This window comes from Haemaphysalis longicornis, unplaced genomic scaffold (genome assembly GCF_048455015.1).
Source record: "Haemaphysalis longicornis isolate Haplotype H1 unplaced genomic scaffold, Haemaphysalis longicornis Haplotype H1 scaffold_6, whole genome shotgun sequence".
NCBI classification, from domain to species: Eukaryota; Metazoa; Arthropoda; class Arachnida; order Ixodida; family Ixodidae; genus Haemaphysalis; species Haemaphysalis longicornis.
In genome coordinates this window covers 4,218,999-4,240,205 of record NW_027526407.1, presented here as the reverse complement: position 1 = coordinate 4,240,205, position 21,207 = coordinate 4,218,999, and the positions used below count along the sequence as shown (strand labels likewise).

Here is a 21,207-nt window from a genome sequence, read left to right as displayed (position 1 = left end):
TTGCTGCTCAGATTACCTTAGCGCCAAGTGGTTACTTACTCATCATGTGGCCTAAAAAATGTTGAACCAAATGGTTACAGCGCGAAAACAGGGCAGGGTGAAATCGGGATGAAAATGCCATATCAGAGTCAGTTCAGATTTTCATGAATACATAGCCTCACAGCTGCGGGCGTATTTGATCGTCCAGATCATCTAGCGGACACTGTGGCAGATTCCCTCGCGTAGGTGCGCTTTTTGGCCACTACACCAGCCTCTCTAAGGGCCTCGTGACCATGTGCGCAGATGAGGCTGAATATAACCCGCCCAGTTTCTTCATTTGTATGGTTGCCACGTCGCTGCCGGTCGTGGCGTTTTACTGCTTAGAGTGCACTTGTTGGAACACGATACATTACCCTACAATCCTGGTGGCTACAGCGATCCTTTCTCTGACCATGGAAGAGACAGAGGCACCGGACATCACTGTCATGGTTCATGTTTCGCGAGTTCATCGTGGAACGCTTCGTGGTCTCCTTTTATTCCGGCCGCCATTCGAGTTTAATGGCCTCAAGCTCAACAATTGCCCCCTCAATTAAAGTGAGGTATACGGCAAGATGCCCTTCAACATAATCTCAATGACCAGAAATATGGAGACGTTGTGTGAATTACAGAATTCAGCACGTATCAGTACTGAAGAACTCGTCAAACAAGCTGTCAGTGGGCACGGTGTGCGTTAAATGTTCTTGTCGCTTTAGGCGCTTCGGAAGTGACGACGTAGAAAACGCTGGTGCTGCAGCTCATATACGTCGTCTGAAGCATGGGCTAGTAGAAAGATATACACCCTACAAAGCCGGGACCAACAACACATGTGTGCACAAAGAACCTAGGTTCCGACGAGTCAACCCCACCTTTTGAAGTGTTGATAAATCAGCATTTTTTGGGGAATCGTGAGTAACGGTTATTCATTTACGTAAATTGGAGATGGCTGCAATAGGCAGGAGAGACGGACCTTGTACTGCTGATCTTCCCATCACTATTTCTGGGGATGTTTTACGTTGAAATCAATCAAAGGCTTTCAGCTGCTTTTTCGAAATTTACCAGTGAAGCAAGTATCAAATTGTTAGTGAAAGAACATTTCTGCTCAAAACTTAGATAATAAAATTATTAAAGCTGAAACTCTTGCTGTGGGCAAAGCATTCTTGTTTTTGATTGATATGATCGGCGTCCGTAGTAGTTGGCCGCCATCTCCCATTACTAACAAACTGAACTCTCGGGCCTCTGTTCCCAGTTGATGTAGATCACCTGTTCAAGGTTGCAGTCAGAAGAGCGATACAACAGAGGGCGTTAAGAATCTTTGGGTCTGGACAGGCCGCCTTTCGAATACGTCTCAGGCAACATTGTACGCGTGCACCCTCTGTGGCGAGGGAAGATTAGCTGTAGTTCTAGAGCTCTGACACATAACGTACGACATTATAGGGTTAGGCGAAGTAGGAAGGACAGGAAAAGGCTTCATGAAGCTCATTAGCACGCATTTTGAGCGCCACACTACACCTCAAGAGAATAGACATCACGGGGTGTAGTTTTTATTCCGAAGAGAAATACAAGGAAACGTGAAGAAGTTTCTTTAGCATTAGGAAGAGGGTCGAGGCAGTTGTGATAAGGCTATACCGGTGATACATAATAAATGTAGTACAGGCCTATGCGCGAATAACCAACTATGAAGGCGACGATGTATACCACTTCTATGAGGACTCCAAATAAGCAATGAATAAGGGAACATCACAGTTCATGGTTGTGAGTGGAGACTTCCCGCAAAAGTCGGTAAAAAAGAAACATGAATACTGTCAGTCAGAAGCTTCGGTACAGACAAACGCAACTGCGTGAGGAGACAAACTGGTTGGAATTGCCGAGAGAAATATCCCGAGGTTCATAAACACCCTAGTTTACTAAAGAAAGTTATGGAAATGAATGTGAAAAGTCCCGATGGTACACAAAAACGAAATCAAATCCATTTTAACTGACAACCCCGGAATTGTGCAACACCTAGAGGTACTAGGCAAGATTCAGAGCAGCGTTCATTGGATGGTTAGATGCAAACTAAAGATGAATCACAAAAGATAATGTATGGAACTCGTGAAAACTTTAACACCTACATAAACATGTCAGGGCCAGATTGCTGTAGTTTAAAATTACTCTTCAACACAAATTTGGGCGGCTTAAAAACCAAAAATAGGTGCGTTTAGACTGGTGAAATTACAACCTATCATAGGCGATCAATTAATCAGCAGCAGCTGTTTAAGAAGCTCATCGGGGGGAACTGAAAAAGAAAGAAAACGAAGCAACAATTTCCAGACGTAAAAACCTCAAAGTGTAAGGTATGGCAGGTCAGACTGAGTTACCCCAGCTGTCAAAACTCGTTACCAGAGTTAGCTAAAAATCATGCGTGCTCCTCACAAGAAATTGGTACAGAAAACGCCGGAAATAGAGAGAAGCTTGAAAGCAACTAAGAGAATGGCAGCCATCGGCAAAAATAGGATGTACTCAGTCAGAGACAAACAGGTTAACAATACACACAACGTTGGTGATATACTAAATTTAGTCGAATAATTATACACTCTTCTGAATGCCAGCGACGCTAGACCAGGGGAAATAATTGAGGGTAAAAGCTCAACTTCGCGGTGTCCCACTAGTAACTAAATGGGTGGTATGAAAGGCAACCAAAGCCAGGAAAATAGAAAATGCGGCAGCTGACGAGGGCATGACCATTGATTAATGAAGGAGGAAGGAGATATTGCACGGGAAGAGATTGCTGAAGTATTCATGAAATGATTTAGTACTCAGGAAGTAACCGTAGCCTCGATAAACGCAGATATTTACCTGATTCAATAAAATGGAAATCCCAAGGAAGTCAAGAAGGAGACCCACAAACCTACTCACTGTTGTTCAAAGATGTTTATCAAGGTTACAATTAGTCGTATAGGCAAAAGCCTGGATTTCTAAAAAGCCGGGCAGAAGGTTGGGTGTAGGAGAGTATACTCAGCGATGGATCCCATGCATGTTGTATTTCAAGTTAGAGGAAAATCCACAGCATACACTGTCCCCGTTTACATGGAATATATAGGCTATGAGAAAACATTTCATTCTATAGTCACTGCAGCCTGCAGCCGTGCTACAAGCACTAAAAGAGGAGGGAATAGAAGAGACCTACACCCAACTTCTAGAAACATATATAAGGAATGCACGGAAAGGATAAACCCTCCACAAGCAAAGCCAAAAATACCCGATCCGAAAGTGAGTAAGACAGGGAGATACCATCTCGACAAAACTATCTAGAGCTTATCTGGAGTGGGTGTTTAAAAAGCTTGATTGGGAAAAAAGCACTAATGATAAACGGGAATTTTAAAGCAATTGGAGGTTTGCTTACGATGTAGTCTTGCTGAGTGAGACTTCAGACCACCAGCAAACAATGCTTGAGGAACTACAGTCACAAAGCACGGCAATGAGAATAACAATAAATATGCAGGAATAAATCTGTAGTAATAAGGAATGAGCATACCAATTTGCATCCGCTTCAGCCTAGGATACGAAACGCTAGAAGTGAAAGAATGTACCTCCCTTAGACATATTTTTAGGGCTGAACCCAAGGAGGAGAGAAAAATTCGATGCACAAGGTCTATGGGGTTGGGGGCACTCGACCTGTACTCCCTGATAATGAAAAGTAAACTACCTTTTTAATTGAAAAGAAAAATCTACAAGTGCATTGTTCTATTTATGACATACACAGCTAAACCTTGGCGTTTTATTAAAAAATAAGAAAGCAAAATTAATTTGGCTTGACAGGCCACGCAACGAATAATGTTAGGAGTAACACTCAACAACAGAAAATGGGCGGCCTGGATAAGAGATTAGCTAAAGTAGAAGATACCTTAGTGTTAATAAAAAAGGAAATGAACTTGGGCTGTCCCAGTAGTGATATAGAGAGGCGAACCGGCCACTGGTCGCCTACTACAGTAAGGAAGTTGATACCCAGAAATGGATCTAGAAGAAGTAGAAAGCCAATAATACGACGGAGAGATGAAATAAAAAATTCGGTGGTAAACTGTTGACTCGAGCAGCTCAGGACAGGAGCAGGTGGAGGCCAAGGGAATGGGTCTTTGCCATCAGAGAAAGTGAGTTAGCGGGTGATGATGACAACGTATCGGCATGCACGGCGTAGTTAAGCGGATTGCAGCCCAATAGCCCCTCACACAGACTTGTCACTACATATGCAAGTTCATTTTTTTGTTTTATGTTAATATTTCTTGCCCCGCTAGTGTAAGTTTTATTCCTCAGAAACTGCTATCCCAGATTTATGGAATACAGGTGACCAGTAGTTTGCATTGCACACTCATACCAAATTCATTTTACTGGTAATTTATTGTGTGATGGCATCAACATTCAAATCAAAAGGAACTTAAGGACCGGTAATGATAGTATCAATGCTGTAAGCGCTTCTGCTACTTATAATTCTTAATGCTGGCCACTCTGTGCATGTTTTTTCTTCAGTAAGATTTATTAAACGGACAGTGAAGTGAATTTATCAGGCTCCTGTTTTTGCTTGCACTGTGCATACTCCATCAAATAAACACAGTTTTCTTCGTTTATTTAGTAGATAAAACAGTATTATTTTATAAAGACAGAAAAAAGAAATGCTACCATGCGCGGTCTGCGGCGGCCGCACACTGTAACGCAGTGACGCCCTTCAACAGTGCTGCGTGAATCGAAGATATTCTGTATCACAATTCAAACAGGTTTCGGTCTCGAATATGTGAAACCACACTTTGAATCCGATGTTATTTTTGGCTAGGAATTTTAAATTTGCCACCAATCCGAATACTGCGCTTCTACAACGTTGGCAGCTGTAGAAATTGGTTAGATTAGTCGAAAAGCACGGCTTGGAATCGTAACGATCACATGCCAACACAAGCGCAGTGGATAACCACCCTCCTTCGCCCGCGTCACCAAAGACGCCCAATTGCGATGCGTCATTTCCCACCACCCTTTTGGAGTTTGGCTTGCTCGTGCACGTATCATAACGGGCATGTTCTCTTCGCATTATGTAAAGGGTCGGCTGATTCTGTACTTCAACCTCAAGCAGTCAGTGCTCATGGCAACACCACACCAACTAGAAATCGCCAGCGCGTCACTGTCGGTCTGCACGCGCTTTGCGCACTCGCTGGCGGAGAAATTAGCGTTCCCGACTAAATATGCTAAATACAACGTAGAAAACATTGCCACAAAATACAAATTGCAACTTTAGAAGCATGCGGCATCCGGAATATGAACTTGCGAATTGAAAATATTATACCTAGTGCTCTAAACCACTCGGCCACAAGCCAGCACTTCCTGGGTTCGGCATTGGTATAGCCTGTTTATATTTTATTTTTTTTCAGTATTCCAATCAGATTCGGTGACAACTTCTTGAGTATTGTTTGTGAAGTAAGCCTTCCCAAAATTTCCACAAATATCTGTAACGAAGCCAGTACTTAGGCAGAACGGCATGCGCAGACGTGTGGCTGTGCTGCTGACCACTCTTCTAGCTCAGCAAGCACAAAAAGTGCTCCTCCCACCTTGGTTTTACACTGTACAATAGAAAGTTTCGGTTTGTTTTATTTTCTAATAAATATATTACTTCGCTGGCTCTTCTCCCACTTCCAATTTGCCTTACATTCTTCTGCGAGCATTCCAGTCAGCGCAGCGTCGCATGTGCGCTTGCGTGAAGCGACTTGGCGATTGATACAGTTTACAAACCAACAAAATCATGCGCATTCTTTCACGCACAAACGGGGCGTGGCTTAGTTTCACCTCAGTCGACAAATTGCGACGACCCGCCGTCGGCCCGCCGAAAGATTCTTTTAGGATGTCGGCGATCCCTGCGGCAGCACAGCCAAGCCATTTTGTTTTGACGTTTTGCAAAACGTAATCGAGAATCTGCCAAGACCATGCAGAAAACAGGACAGCATTTTCGAAATACTTTTTTTACTAAATAAAGCTGGGTGAATTCGGCGATACTGGTCGAAACATAGCTAAGAAACTCAATGCTACAATTTCTGCTAATGCTTTTCTGTGTTTACAAATCCTGCTGTCGTTTTAAGGTATGTTGTAGCGGAGATACAGATAGAAGCTGGCTCGCTGTAACTTTTATGTTCTAAGCAAACAGTACACAACGCCGTCCGAGTCTATCCTTAATTTTACGGCGAATATTTTTATTTAGAAAGAGCCCCTTCTCTGAAGCTTTTATAGCTAATTTAGGTGGCCAGGGTTTACTCTCAGAACGCTTCGAAAACATGTTTCTGCAAACTAAAAGTTGGTCGGCCGGTACCTGTGTATCTGCCTATCGAATCTGGTTTATTAACGACGAAGAAGAAAAAACACAACGACATTGACACACAGCCTAAAACAATAGGTTTCCATTCATACAGAACCAATAGAATTTTAAGGTAAGGTAATGGGTTTCAATTTTTGAGAAGCTTCCACTAATGGTGGAGGGATGTCGGAACAGGATAGCAAGCGGGCCCTCTGCCTTAGTGGGAGACACGACTGATGCATCATAATCTTAATTAGGACCCCACTAGGTCAACTACAGGAAGAAGGCCCGTCTCATCAACCTCTAACCACTGCGGCCCCGAGACACTCTAGTTCAATGTTTGACACCGAATTTTTCAATTGCCTCCCTCTATAGCGTAGTTGGCCTTAATTCTTTTTTCCCATCCTCGGTGCCCACTCTGTCACAGTGCGAGTCCACCGATTTTGATTTCGTCTAATTTTCTGGCCAGCTCAAATCGATTTTTTATTTATTTGAACGATTATGTCGTGTACTCCAGCTTGTTCGCTTATTGAAGAAGCCATTTCCTGTGTATAAGTGATATTCCCATCTTTATTTGTTCCATGTCCGGTTGACCCAAGCTTAGATTGATGTCAAGTTGTTTGTAAGGCGCCAAGTTTACGGTCGATATGTCATCAGCTCACATTTACTTCCGCGCTTGCCCCTGAAAGTTCACCATGACTGGCAGTACCGTATCATTTTATCTCCCAAACTGGAACACGTTGGCACGAGTTAGAAACCGCGATCAATGTGATGCCAACCCACGCGCTGTGTTCCTTGAGTGCGCTATGTCCCTAGAGTGCGACGATAGCTCAACGGAAAGACCCCTGTTTCACAAAGCGAGGAAAGCAGGATAGATTCCACCGCAAGACGTGTTTTCAGTAGTTTCCCATTGGCTGCCCAAGTAATTGTTTTCCGCCGCTGCTATCCCCTACGCCTCGGGCCTTTGCGGTTGCAAAATGCTTAGGTTGCTTGTTTCCCGGCATAAAGGGCAGCGGCTCGGTTCCGGCGACACCCCGAACGAGGGGTTTTCATTGAGGTTCGGTGTTTTTTGGCGCGACGGACAGATTTGTGTCAGCCTCAACGAATCTGCGGTTGGAAGTCGAAAACAACATAGAATATGTTTCTACGAAATGTATGATGTGCCACGCCTTGTAAACAAGCTTAAGTTTTCCTGTAAATACAATAACCTTCGTTAACCTCTTTTTTAGTGGGATGTTTATCATCGTCCAGGACGTGTGCATGATCAAACCAGGGCATATCTTTTGATTCTGTGTTGTGCACCGCGAGTGTTCCCTGTCATTGCGAATGTCTGCATGCATTGGTTATCTACAAACCACCTTTTGTATGCCAGAAAATATATTGTAAAAGCTCGGATATGAACCAATAAAAGAGTTGGAGATCATTGCAGTGCATACAACCCATCAAAATCGCCCTAAATTGTTGGAACCCATGTCGAACCTAAGACACGCATCTTGAAGTGCTGAGGTGCCCTGCCTGACACGAGAACCTACAACAAGGGGAACTACACAGAAAAAGACGAGGTGAGGCGCAAACAATCAATTGTTTATTAACATATGGAGGGGGGCGGTTATATATGATGGACATAAAAAAACACACAAAAAATTCTAAAACCCGACACGTGACATTATATCTATTCCTCACTTAGGAAACCTATTTTACGCATCGAAAGCGGGATTGAAGGTGTGCCAACGCGATCATCCTCCACTTCTCACAACATTGCAAATGCTTCGAATATTTTGCGGCAATATTGTCCTTGGAGCGAAACAAGATGGTTGTCCCTTCAAAATTGAGCGAACAACTTCTAACGCTACTATTAACGCTACTCTTAACGCAACTCTTAAAATTTCCATTTACCGTTCTTTTTACCGCGCAAGCTTGGTGATATTCGCGTAATCTGTCATTGAGAGAGCGGCCTGATTGCCCCACGTAACACCTACCACAGGAGCGAAGGATCTTGTATAGAATGCCCTCTGCGCAGTTGACAAACTGGTGTGGCAATCAGGCCGCTGTCTCAACTCTGAGGAACACCTTTACACAGAGGGAAAAAACCTTATTTATCGGCACTTGTCTTAAAGCAATCTGATAATTCTAGCATATGCGCATTGGACTTTTGATTTAGTATGTCACAAATTTCAGATGCGTAATTTTCTCTTTCTCTAAAAGTCCATCGTAACGATTGCTCTTGGCAACGAGCTTAACTTTCTTTAGCTTAAACGCGAATCATCCGCTCATCACCGAGTAGTCTGGTTCCGTGGTTGTAAGGCCGAAGACATAAAGCTGTCGATGGACAACTGGACGTCGGACACCGCCTTCCCCGAGTTGCGGGTGGGTCGGGGTGTCGTATATCGACTTGTGCGTGATGACGATTGAGCACTATGCGTCATTGTTATCGTCTTCTCAGCAACCGGCTTGGTCATGTCGGGTATGCGTAGCGCCGGATGGCTCTCGTCGTGACATAAGGATTCGATCGGGTAGTCGGGCTGAGAGCATGTCGTGAATCACTTTGTTCGATGCCTCCTTGAGTCCTTGGCTGGTTTTCGTAGTTCCGCCACTGTGCAACTTCACCTACAGACGTTGCTCCTTTTAGTTTCCCCCGCGTGCTGTGGGGGACTTTTAACGTGCGAACTCAGCATTGATACGGCAGTTCGGCGTCTGGTATACGTCGGGCGACGGCGAACGGTTGTAACAGGCTGGTCCATTGCTGGTGTTGGACAGGTATTCTTCGATCTAAGGTAGGCGCTGGCAGTGTTGGGGGCGTGGTGCATTGACGGAAAACCCTCAAAAACCGAGCCCCTTGTAAGGGCCGCGACGGTAGATGTGGTCGGCATGTCCGCAGTGGCAGGACAGTGGACGATTACCGGGCATTCCCCGCACGTCGGTCTTTTTTGGGGGATTCCACCACAGGTGTTCGGGCCGGTGAAAGGTGACGATGTGACGGAGCCTCGGGACGATAGGGCGCTGGTGGGTGAGAGCAACGAAGAGCAGCCACGTAGGCTATGGCTTGCGGCTCGCGGGGCTCTTCTGGCCTCGTTGAAGTTCCCAGCGCTTGCTGCACTTCTTCTCTAATGACTTCGGTAAGGGAAGCTACGTGTGGTAGCGGCGGCGTTAGGACAAGTTTCCGCAGTTCTCCCTAACTATTGTGCGGGTAGTCTCACGTAGGCTATCTGTGGGAACCCGAATGCTGTCGACGCAGTTCGAATTGGCCGTGCCAACCAAGGTGCGGTCATACTGCTTAGCCCGCATTTCGAGGACTTTATCAGTGGTGCTGGTTTCGGTCACAAATTCTTCGACGGTTTTGGGAGGGTTGTGGAAGAGTCATCAGCCAGTTCCTCCTGTACAACGCGAATTAGGAAGGGTAACTTCTTTTCTTCCAGCATGCAAGAGTCAGCACGCCTGAAAAGCCTCTCCATCTCTCCGACGAACGCCACAACGCTTTCGTTCGGGTGTTGCGTCCGCATTTCCAGCGAGACTTCAGCCAGCTCTTTTCGCACAACCGTGGTGAACACAGTAACAAAATCCCTTCTGAAGTCGTTCCAAGATTTTTGCAAGCCCTCGTGGTTTTCAACCTGATCCTTGCCGAATCTTCAAGGTAGAAAAACACTTCCCTGAGTGTCACCGCGTCATACCATCGGTTAAACAGCCTCAACCGTTCCACTTGCTCTAACCAGTCTTCAGTATCTTCCGAAGGTGACCCATGGAATGGGCGGGCTCCCTGGGTTGTTGAAGAAAAAGAAAAGGATTGAATGTGCTGGTCATGGTGCCTGCGGGGAAGATTGTGTGTGGTTTCTCACGAGGTCTTCTTTCTTCACGTTATCTGGAAACGGTTCAAAATCTCTGGCTGAAGAACTTGCAGTCCGCAACTGGCATGAGTTGTGCTCCCTTATCGGTTTGGCGAGTACTTCGGGTTCTTGTAGAAAGCACCTCACAAGATGTCACGCTGACAAAGGCGACGTAGCTGTCTTAAAGGAAAATTAAGTTTATTGGGGCGAACGTCTGCTCCTCTAACAGCTCAAAGAATACACATTTAGGGAAGCAGCTGTCAACAAAGTTATGTGTGTTGCTGACACCGGCGAATCTAATACCAGAGCGTCTGCTCTGCGGGAATTTTTTTTTGGCGCGAATGTTTCTAGAACCGTCGAAATACATCCAGAGCACTGTGAATCAAAGAATACTATTTAAGCTGTTCAACGTTAGTTCGAAACTCTCTTCATATCAATAGAGATTACACGCGGGGTATAAAAAAAAAGAACCTGCCCTTCACTTGGTACACAGATAACACAGACCGGCGCACCCGGGTGGTAAAAACAAAACACAAATAAATCAAATCAATGCTTGGTATGCGGTAATTTTATAAAAAATCAGCCACGTTTCAGGAACAGAAGAAGGTATTAGGGAGTTGTTTAGTGGGCATATTTTGTGTTACCGACGACCTCAAGTAATCAGGGAGCACGTGGTGGGATGTTTAACCCACACAGAAATATCACTGAAGGTGCAGGAAATGTACATCATTAACCAACGATTCACAGTCGTTGTGAATAACCTAAACAAGGGATACAAGATTGCGATACTACAAATGTATACGCTCTTATACAGCAACCACGATAATGTCGTACATGGTTTTACGAGGCGTTGAATCAGCCATGGAGAAGAGAATGACATAGTTCACGATTGTGATGAGACACTTAAACAGCAACGTACGCGAGTCGTAGACAGGAGAACTACCAGTAGAAATAGTTTGAATAGCCAGACGGAAAAGTCTAGAAGATAGACTGGTTTTATTTGCCGACAGAAAGAACCTATGACTAATAAACCAATTGTTCTGTACAGAAAATTACAAAAATTCAGTAAGGAAAAGTCGAAACGGTGTGACAAAAATCATAATTGACGTTATTTTACGTTGCCGCCCAGGTATCGAGCATGACGCGGAGGGGATAGGCAATATTTCGAGCAGCGTTCATGGGTCGGCTAGTTGCAAATTATGGCAGGATTTCAAAACAGAGGAAAAAAAACTTGGGAAACAGAAACATACCAAGTATGGAGTCAGCCAGAGGCCCGACATACCTTTATAAGAAACATTGTAAAGAAATTCGCCCTTCTAAGCGTGGGGAAGGAAGGCGGGGGTGATAGGCAAACTTGTCTATCTTTCTACTCTGCTCCTCCTGCTACTCCTTCAAAAAGAAGTAGGATGGAAAAGAACTGTTGCTGCCAGTTAGAGAGTGTCTTCTCAAAAGACTTGTGTTTCGTGATTTACCCATCCAATCACCTTTTCACTTTGTTATAGCATATTATAAGACAAGCTTCCGAAACCTAATTTAACGAACCAGGACGCTAGTTAGGCAGAACGCAGACGTCCTAAGGGTGGCGCACACATCCCCAATGGGTGCCTCAAAATACATTCCAATGATCAGAAAAATATAACGTGACTGAGCTCACCTCATGGAGACTAAAGTTTCCTAAAGCACAACACTAAACCCACTTTTAGCAATATTTTAGCTCACATCCTTGAGAAGGTGACTGCTAACAAATTGCCTTAAGTGACCAAACGATCTTATTCTTAGAAAGCATTGACGGGGCCGCTGTGGGATATTTTTATATGCTACAAATGACAAACAAGTTCACCGCTGCAATTTACAGCGCCATACGTGTGTAAGGAGAGAACTAAAACATACGCAGGCCTAATTTGAGGGCCTTAATGTTCACGGTGATAAAAAATTGCAGAGACAAGACTGATTTCATGAACAACATAAATACGAAGCATGATAAAATATATTATACGAAAAACGTAGCCTTCTCGGCTGCTACAAGTGGTCCATATAAGAAAACACGAGCTTTGGTATGAAACTATAAGGTAAATATTCAAAGCATTCTTTGGTATTCAGCATATCTGGCCTAATTGCTATTGTGGTTCATGTTTCATACCTTTTATTGAGAAAAAACAAAATTTTTAATGCAACAAAATTGTATTTACTTTTTAGGGTCGCCTTAAACTACAAACATTCTTTAGGCAGTTTGTTACTACTTGAACTCACCAAACCGGATCGCGAACCGGGTCAAGCTTCTGAACAGGTTGACCATTAGGTTGGGGCTGTGTTTTGATCGAACCGAAACTTAACCAGAACGTAATAAATTCTCCAAAACCCAAACCGCAACCAAGCCAGTATTTTCTTTCAGTTCGACACACTGATAAATACATGCACACTGTATATGACACACTGATGTCATCGTCATCATCATCATCAGCCTATCCACGCCCACTGCACGGCAAAGGCCTCTCCCATTATTCTACAATAAACTCGTTCCTGTGCCAACTGTAACCAATTTATACCCGCAAACTTCTGGATCTCATCTGCCCATCTAACTTTCTGCCGCCCCCTGCAACGCTTGCCTTCTCTAGGGATCCACTCTGTTACCCTTAATGACCAGCGGTTATCTTGCCTTCGCATTTCATGCCCTGCCCACGTCCATTTCTTTTTCTTAATCTCTACTAATATGTCCTGAACATGTGTTTGTTCCCTGACCCACTCCGCTCTCTTCTTGTCCCTTATTGTTACACCTATCAGTTTTCGCTCCATTGTACGCTGAGTCGTTCTAAATTTAAGTTGAACCCTCTTAGTGAGTCTCCAGGTTTCTGCCCCGTAGGTGAGTACCGGTAAAGTGCAGCTGTTATACACTTTCTTCTTCAGTGACAATGGTAGGCTTCTATTCATTATCTGAGAATGTCGGCCATATGCACCCCACCCCATTGTTATCCTTCCAATTATCTCTGCCTCGTGGTTGGGTTCTGGGGTCACAACTTGGCCTAAGTAGATATATTCGCTTACCACTTCCACTGCCTCACCACCTATCTCAAACCGCTGTGCTGTCCCGAGGTTATTGATCATTACTTTAGTTTTCTGCATTTTAATTTTCAGGCCCACGGTTGTACTTTGTTCGTCCAGTGCGGAAAGCAGGCTTTGCAATTCGTCCCCCGAGTTACTTAACAAGGCAAAGTCATCAGCAAATCTCAGGTTACTGAGGTATTTTCCAATCCAAAGTTCTGAATACTTCTTGTAAACATGCTGCGAATAACATTGCTGAGATTGTGTCTTTTTGTCTGATACCCTTCCTGATAGGTATTTTACTGGTCTCATGTAGGATGATGGTAGCTGTGGACCTATTGTAGATATCCTCTAGTATTCTTACATAATGCTCATAAACCCCCTGGTATTGTAATGCCTGAATGACTGCTAGGGTTTCGAGCGAGTCAAATGCTTTCTCATAATCTATGAAGGCGATATATAGGGGTTCAGTATACTCAGCGCACTTCTCTATCACCTGATTGATCGTTTGAATATGGTCCATTGTTGAATAACCTTTACGGAATCCTTCTTGTTCTTTGGGTTGACTGAAATATAATGTTGCAGAAATTCTGTTAGCGATTACCTTGGTAAGCACCTTGTAGACGACTGACAGTAAACTAATCGGCCTGTAATTTAGGAAGTGCTTCATGTCGCCTTTCTGATGAATTAAGATGATGTTCGCGCTCTTCCAAGATTCCGATACACTTGCGGTCATTAGGCATTGCATATACAGGTTTGCCAGTTTTTCAAGTACAATTTATCCGCCATCCTTCAAGAGGTCTGCTTGTATCTGATCCTCACCAGGTGCTTTGCCCCCTTTCATTTCTTTCAAAGCCTTCCTTACTTCTTCGGTCGTTACTGGAGGGTTGTCTATCTAGTCTGAACTACTGTTTCGATCGGCATTATCCTGGATGTCCCGGCTACTGTACAGGTCCCGATAGAACTCCTCGGCCACTGTGACTATTTTATCCATATTTCTGATGACATTGCCTTGCTTATCCTAAAGTGCATACATCTAATTTTTCCCCGCGCCAAGATGCCTCTTCAATGCTTTCAGGCCACCTCCTTTCTTTACAGCGTATTTGATCCTCTCCATATTATACTTCCGTATGTCAGCTGTCTTACGCCTTTTGATTAACTTCGAAAGCTTCGATAGTTCTATTCTGTCAGCTGCGGTGGAGATTCTCATGGTTTGCCGTTTCCTAATTAGATCTTTCGTCTCCTGTGAAAGTTTACCAGTACCCTGTCTAGCCTTAGTGCACCTGACTTCTACTGCACACTCCGTGATAATGAGTGTAAGATTGTCGCTGGATTCCTGTGTCGTGAGCTCAGCTTCATCTTTAAGAGCTTATGTATATACGTGCATAGCGAGGGCCTCTGTTCTGGCAGTCTTGGTGTCATAGGGAGCTTACGAGGGTTCAACGCTGGTTGACCACTCTCGAAATGTCGTACACACTCGAGTCACGGCCCGGGGGTAAAAAGAAGGTCTCCTTCAACCCCCCTAGCCCGAATGGCGATGGCCACCACCTCCAAGCGCAGAAAACAAAAATGCCTTAACATAAATACCCCAGAAAGTGGAGGGGAAAAATAGCCCCGCTGTTAGCGTAGTGGTCATCACACCAGACCGGTATTCAGGAGGTACTGGGTTCGGATCCCACCAAGTGGACATTTTTTCCACTTCCTTTCTTTCCATATTGTTTATCTGTTTCAATTACCTACCACATCCTCTCCTTTTGTTTCCGAGGTGTTCTTGACTGCCAACCTTTATTTCTGTCTTATACCAACGAGATTCTCATTGCCTATTAGGATTTAATATATATATATATATATATATATAAATATATATATATATATATATATATATATATATATATATATATATATATATATATATATATATATATATATATATATATATATATATATATATATATAGTATAAGTAAAGAGTCGAATACACAGCAACAATAACAAACAAGGTTTAATTACGTAGCGGCAAAGGGACTTGCCTTCGTCAGAGTAAAGTTACATGATTTTGCTGTCGCGAACATTTCGAACACATTTCTTTTACAGGTTTGAAGAAAACTGTGAGAAGGAGCGGAAAATGTTTCGGAAATGGAGAGTGTGCATACAGTCGGGCTACGCCTATGTTCCAAAACAACAAACAAACAAACAAACAAAAAAAGGGGGGGAGCGAGAGAGAGAAAAAGGGGTCGTGTTAACAATGCAGCGTTCAAGGTTGCACCATGACGGGTCAACGTATGCCGCGCGGGCTGAAAGTTCAGACAATGGGGGAAACTGGACAACCGCGGTTTGAAAAGAAAGGGAAGAGTATACAGTAAGGTATTCACTGGCTGGGGAGACTGGTTGGGGCGGAAGCGAAGATGGGCGTGCCCCCCGCGGATAAAGGGAATAGATAGGGGGCACAAAAGAGCATTTCACATAAGCTAGCAACAGAACAGGAAATAGGTAGGGTCACAAAAGGTTAAACATGAATAGATCACAAAGAGTTAAACATTCTGAAGTGGTGGCGGGAACGAGGCCTATTTCCCCAGGACAAATGGCATTGTTGAGCCGCATTAGTCTAATAAAGCTGCTGTATTAGGAGCGTTTCAGCGAATTCTGATGGAAAACTCGAGGGTAGGAATGATGAACATAGTTATAGAAATTATGAAGCCGCTAATTTTAATCGAGGGATAAGCACGTTAGTTTTCCGTAACTTTCAATAATTCCAAGTGTGGCTGACCCAAACTCATAAATGAGATAAAGTGAACAACCCGGGGCACCCCATTGTTTCTGGCATTGGCACTGTTACCGAAAACCTCTCGCGCTATGTGGATAATCTCATTTGCGACATTCCGCCCAGCTTTCCCTCCATCATTAAGGATACCAATGACTTTCTCTCAGACATCTTAAAAATTGAAATTCCTGATAACTGCCTTCTAGTCACCGTTGATGTTGCGTCACTGTATACTAACATCCCCCATGAAGATGGCATCGCCGCTGTATCCCTTGCGTATGAGCAGTCATCGTGCAACAAACCTATCGATTCTTCTGCTCTCCAAACATTCCTTAGGCTTATTCTTGAACTTAACAATTTTGAGTTCGACGGAGTTCATTACGTGCAAGTTAGCGGAACGTCAATGGGAACTCGAATCGGACCTAACTACGCTAATATCTTTATGGCTCACCTCGAATCAAACTTTCTTCACACCCAAAATTTAAAGCCAATGTACTATAAAAGGTATCTTGACGACATATTCATGATCTGGCAACACGGTAAGGCGGAGCTCCTCACCTTCATTGAGGCATTTATCCTAGCCCATCCTAGTATTTCCCTTGCTCATTCCTATTCGGAACACGGTGTAAACGTTCTGGACGTCACCATTACTAGCTTCCAAGGTCGGCTTCAAACTAAACTGTATAGAAAACCGACAGACACACGGCAGTATTTGCACTTCCCAAGTAGCCATGTCAGACACTGCAAGACAGCAATACCTTACAGCCAAGCCCACCGATTTAGGAGAATTTGCTCAAACCAAGCCGACTTTGACTCAAACTGTCGAGAACTCAATACCACCCTCCTGCATAAAAAATACCCAGAAAAAGTTATCGACAACGCTATTGTGCGAGCCAACCAATTGGACCGTAACGAAATCTGTAAGAAAAAAGCCCCGAACGGGAACTCGCAAACTAACTTAGTTTTAACCCACTCATCCTTCGCTCCAAGAGTGTCAACCGTGCTAAAAAAACATCACAATATCCTAATGCAAAGTGACCGCTTAAAAAGCATATTCCCCGAACCACCACGCGTTGTCTACCGGCGTAATAAGAATTTAGGTGACTTTCTTACTAACTCTCGTATCAACCGACCGGCAACTACTGGCTGCATGCCCTGCAATAAACCCCGATGTAAAGTATGCCCACACATGACCACTACACAGCGCGCCACCAGCACGGCTTCAGACTACTACGTAAATATAAAAGGTAACTAACTGTGACTCCGCTAATGTCGTATATTTTCTAGAGTGCACTGTTTGTAGGCAACAATATATCGGCCAAACTGAAACGCACTTCCGAATACGGTTAAATATTCACCACTGTCATGCAAAAAGCTGCCCTTACTTGCTCCTGTGAAGACATGTGAACAGTACCGAGCATGCATTTGAACATCTCAAAGCAACGATTTTAGAATCCGCTTTCAAAACGCACCACGACCGCGAGGTTCGGGAGTCTTATCTCATTTATAAGTTTAGGTCAGCCACACTTGGAATTAATGAAAGTTACGGAAAACTAACGTGCTTATCCCTCAATTAAAATTAGCGGCTTCAATTTTTATGACTATGTTCATTATTCCTATCCTCGAGTTTTCCATCAGAATTTGCAGAAACTGTCCTAATACAGCAGCTTTATTAGCCTAATGCGGCTCACCAATGCCATTTGTCCTGGGGAAGGAGGCCTCGTTCCCACAACCACTTAGGAATGTTTAACTCTTTGTGATCTATTCATGTTTAACATTTTGTGACCCTACCTATTTCCTGTTCAGTTGCTAGCTTCTGTGAAATGCTCTTTTGTGCCCCCTATCTATTCTCTTAATCCGCGGGGGGCACACCCATCTTCGCTTCCACCCCAACCATTCTCCCCAGCCACTGAATACCTGACTGTATACTCTTCCCTTTCTTTTCCAACCGCAGTTGTCCAGTTTCCCCCTTTGTCTGAACTTGCAGCCCGCGCGGCATACGTTGACCCGTCATGGTGCAACCTTGAACGCTGCATTGTTAACACGACCCTTTTTTCTCTCTCGCGCACCCCCCCCCTATTTTTTTTTTTGTTTGTTTGTTGTTTTTGTAACATAGGCGTATCCCGACTGTATGCACACTCTCCATTTCCGAAACATTTTCCGCTCCTTCTCACAGTTTTCTGCAAACCTATATAAGAAATGTGTTCGAAATGTTTGCGAGAGCGAAATCATGTAACTTTAGTCTGATGAAGGCAAGTCCCGTTGCCGCTACGTAAATAAAGCTTGTTTGTTATTGTTCTTGCTGTGTATCCGACTCTTTACTTATACTATTTCTGCGCGCTTTGTGAGTTTATCTTTCTCTAGACATATATATATATATATATATATGTGTGTGTGTGTGTGTGTGTGTGTGTGTGTGTGTGCGTGTTTAGCATTACATATAGATTTATACTTATATCCAATTATTGCTATGAAGGAGAGGGGTCATTGAAATGCACGTATATAGATAAACCATTAGTGAAGATCTCAAGAAAAGGCACATATGAAAGCGTTTTCTGATTATATATATTTCATTTCTGGAATGAAACAAAGTACTTGAATGAGAATTCACTTTCGGGTTGGACATGCTACACGCACAGCGAGGGCGCCAGTTCCGGCCATCTTGGTCTCATACGTAGCTCAGAAGATTTCAGGTATGGTTTGCAGCTGGTTAAATGGTTAAGCAAAAGGTTCATTTCACCATTAGCAGTCGGACTGGAGCCGACAACCACAGCAAAGGGTAGAAAACAATTACTCAAACGTATATACCCAGGAAAGGGATGGGAAGCACAGCCTCCCTTGTGGACTGACTGGTATGGAAGACGGGAAGTCTTAATGTGACGGTTTCGTGTAACACCCGGAAGGCGTGTTTTTCTCCCGTGTACAACGTTTAAAGAAAAACTTAGACGAAGTAATAAAGAAAAAAAAAACAAAATTGTTATAATTTCGTCATTCTCCTTCCCACCTATGACGTGCATGATGCCAGCACTTAGTTCGTCTCTCTCTCTCGCTCTCTCTCTCTCTCTCACCCTGTATTAATATAAATATAGATATATATATATATATATATATATATATATATATATATATATATATATATATATATATATATATATATATATATATATATATATATATATATATATATATATATATATATATATATATATATATATATATATATATATATATATATATATATATATATATATATATATATATATATATATATATATATAACAGTACAGGGATTGGCAGCTGAATAGTATATAAATTAGAGTCACCATGAAAAACATAACAATATTTATTACGACGTTTCGGCTGGGTTCCAGCCTTTTTCAAGTGAAGTACAAGGGTCGAATACAGGATATACGTAGGCTTGTAGGGAGCGCTGTGATCACGTGGACACATGATTTCAGAAGTGTACAAGACGGAAGTACAGCAAGAAACAAGTGGAAAGAAACGTAATGTACAACTGGGTGCGCAGGTAAACCATCTCAATATACAATGCGGCGAACAGCAAAAGCGAGGCACTTAGGAAGCGTGTTTCCTTCAGCCACCGCCCACCCACGCACAGCTATATTAGGAAAAGTAAAAAAATAAAGAAGGGGTACTGGGCATCTCACTCCAAAGGAGCGGAAACAACCTGCCGCTAAAGGGGGAAGCGTAGAATCGACAATTTGTCATCCAAACACTGGGGAATGAAAGATTACGCCTTCGTCGGCTTCTGCCATTTTGCGTTCCCCAGGAAAACGGCAAGTTTTAGATGCGGAGCATCTCTGGCTAGAGGGGATGTCACCTGTCCGTGCCCCGTCCACAGAGCCTCTGGTGATGATTGTGGCAGGATGCCCCAAAAGACTGGCCAACCAAAACATCCATCACGAGATTGCTTTGCGTTGAACCACCGTCGTGACCTTCCCGTAGGCGAACCGCTGTGGAAGAGAAAAAGAAGACAAATGTGCGAAGAGGAGGGTGCGTTTGTTGCTCTCAGCCGGTGCACCAGCGTCAACAACCTTTACCTCACCAACGATTAGATGCGACGCATCTCTTCCTCGAGGGCTTATAACTTGTCTGTGCCCCGTCCTTAGCGTGTCTGATGATGATTGAGGCAGGATGCTCCTAGGGTTTGGCCAACCAAAGAATCCATCACAAGATAGCTTCGCGTTCAACCACCGTCGTCATGTTCCCGTAGCGGAACCGCTTAAGAAGAAGAAGGAGATAAAGACAAAGCTGTGAATAGGAGGGCGTGTACGTTGCTAATTCATCACGACGTAGCTTCGCGTTCAACCACCATCGTCATCTTCCCATACGGGAACCGCAGAAGAAGTAGAAGAAAACAAAGCAGCGAAGAGGAGAGCATGAAAGTTTCTCTCTGCCGGCGCACCAACGTCAACAACCTTCACCTCACCAACGCTGATGGAGACTACCGATTCAAACACACAGACGACAACATCGACAAGACCATGATGGACGAGTTTCGGCGCCTTGAGAACCATCGCCTACTCACCGTCACACAACAGTACTTGCGTGCCTTTGCCTTCGGTGTAGAACTGGACGCGGAATTCCCTCTGACCCGCCTCGGTGGCTCAGTGGCTAAGGCGTTGCGCTGCTGAGCACGAGGTCGCGGGTTTCATTCCCGGCTGCAACGGACGCTTTTCTGATGGAGGCGACAAGCAAAAACGCCCGTGTGTACAAGATTTCGGTGCACGATAAAGATCCCCAGGTGGTGAAAATTATTCCGGAGCCCTCCACTACGGCGCGCCTCATCGCCTGCGTTGCGTCGGCGCGTTAAACCCAACAATCAATCAATCAATTTCCTGTGGCGCTACTAAACACCAGATCACGCAACATAACGGCAACACAAGGGAATCACACGGAACCCCCATGTTTTATTCGCATCATCATAAGGGTTCCCCACGTGAAGTGGGTTCTTTTTTCACTTATCACGGCATCAACAAAAAATACGAACATACGTCAATTGGTGCTGTAAAATCTCAAAAATCACCCGAGCAGAACTGGCTCTAAAAGCTGCAAGCTTGACTTGTGTCCTTACCGAGTCCCTCATGCCGTCTCTTTCAGTTCTCGTATATATATATATATATATATATATGTAGCGAATCAGAATAGGAAATGAGGGGCTCGTTGAAAATAACACAGAAATAAGGGTTGGCAGTCGAGAAAACCTCAGAAAGCAAAGGGGAGGATGTGGTAGATCATTGAAACAGA

The 21,207-nt window shown here is 43.9% G+C and overlaps 1 long non-coding RNA gene across 4 annotated transcripts in view; it reads left to right on the top strand.

Annotated features, from left to right (window-relative positions):
- LOC144141366 (uncharacterized) overlaps nucleotides 1-21,207 on the top strand; it is a 75,714-nt gene that overhangs the window by 15,029 nt on the left and 39,478 nt on the right. Inside the window, exon 1 of one of the 4 annotated variants that reach the window (XR_013316556.1) lies at nucleotides 7,762-7,884. The exons of the other annotated variants lie outside the window; for them this stretch is intronic. This is a non-coding gene — a long non-coding RNA (uncharacterized LOC144141366). Of the gene's footprint in view, nucleotides 1-7,761; nucleotides 7,885-21,207 lie in introns of those variants that run through there. 4 annotated transcript variants of the gene reach the window in all.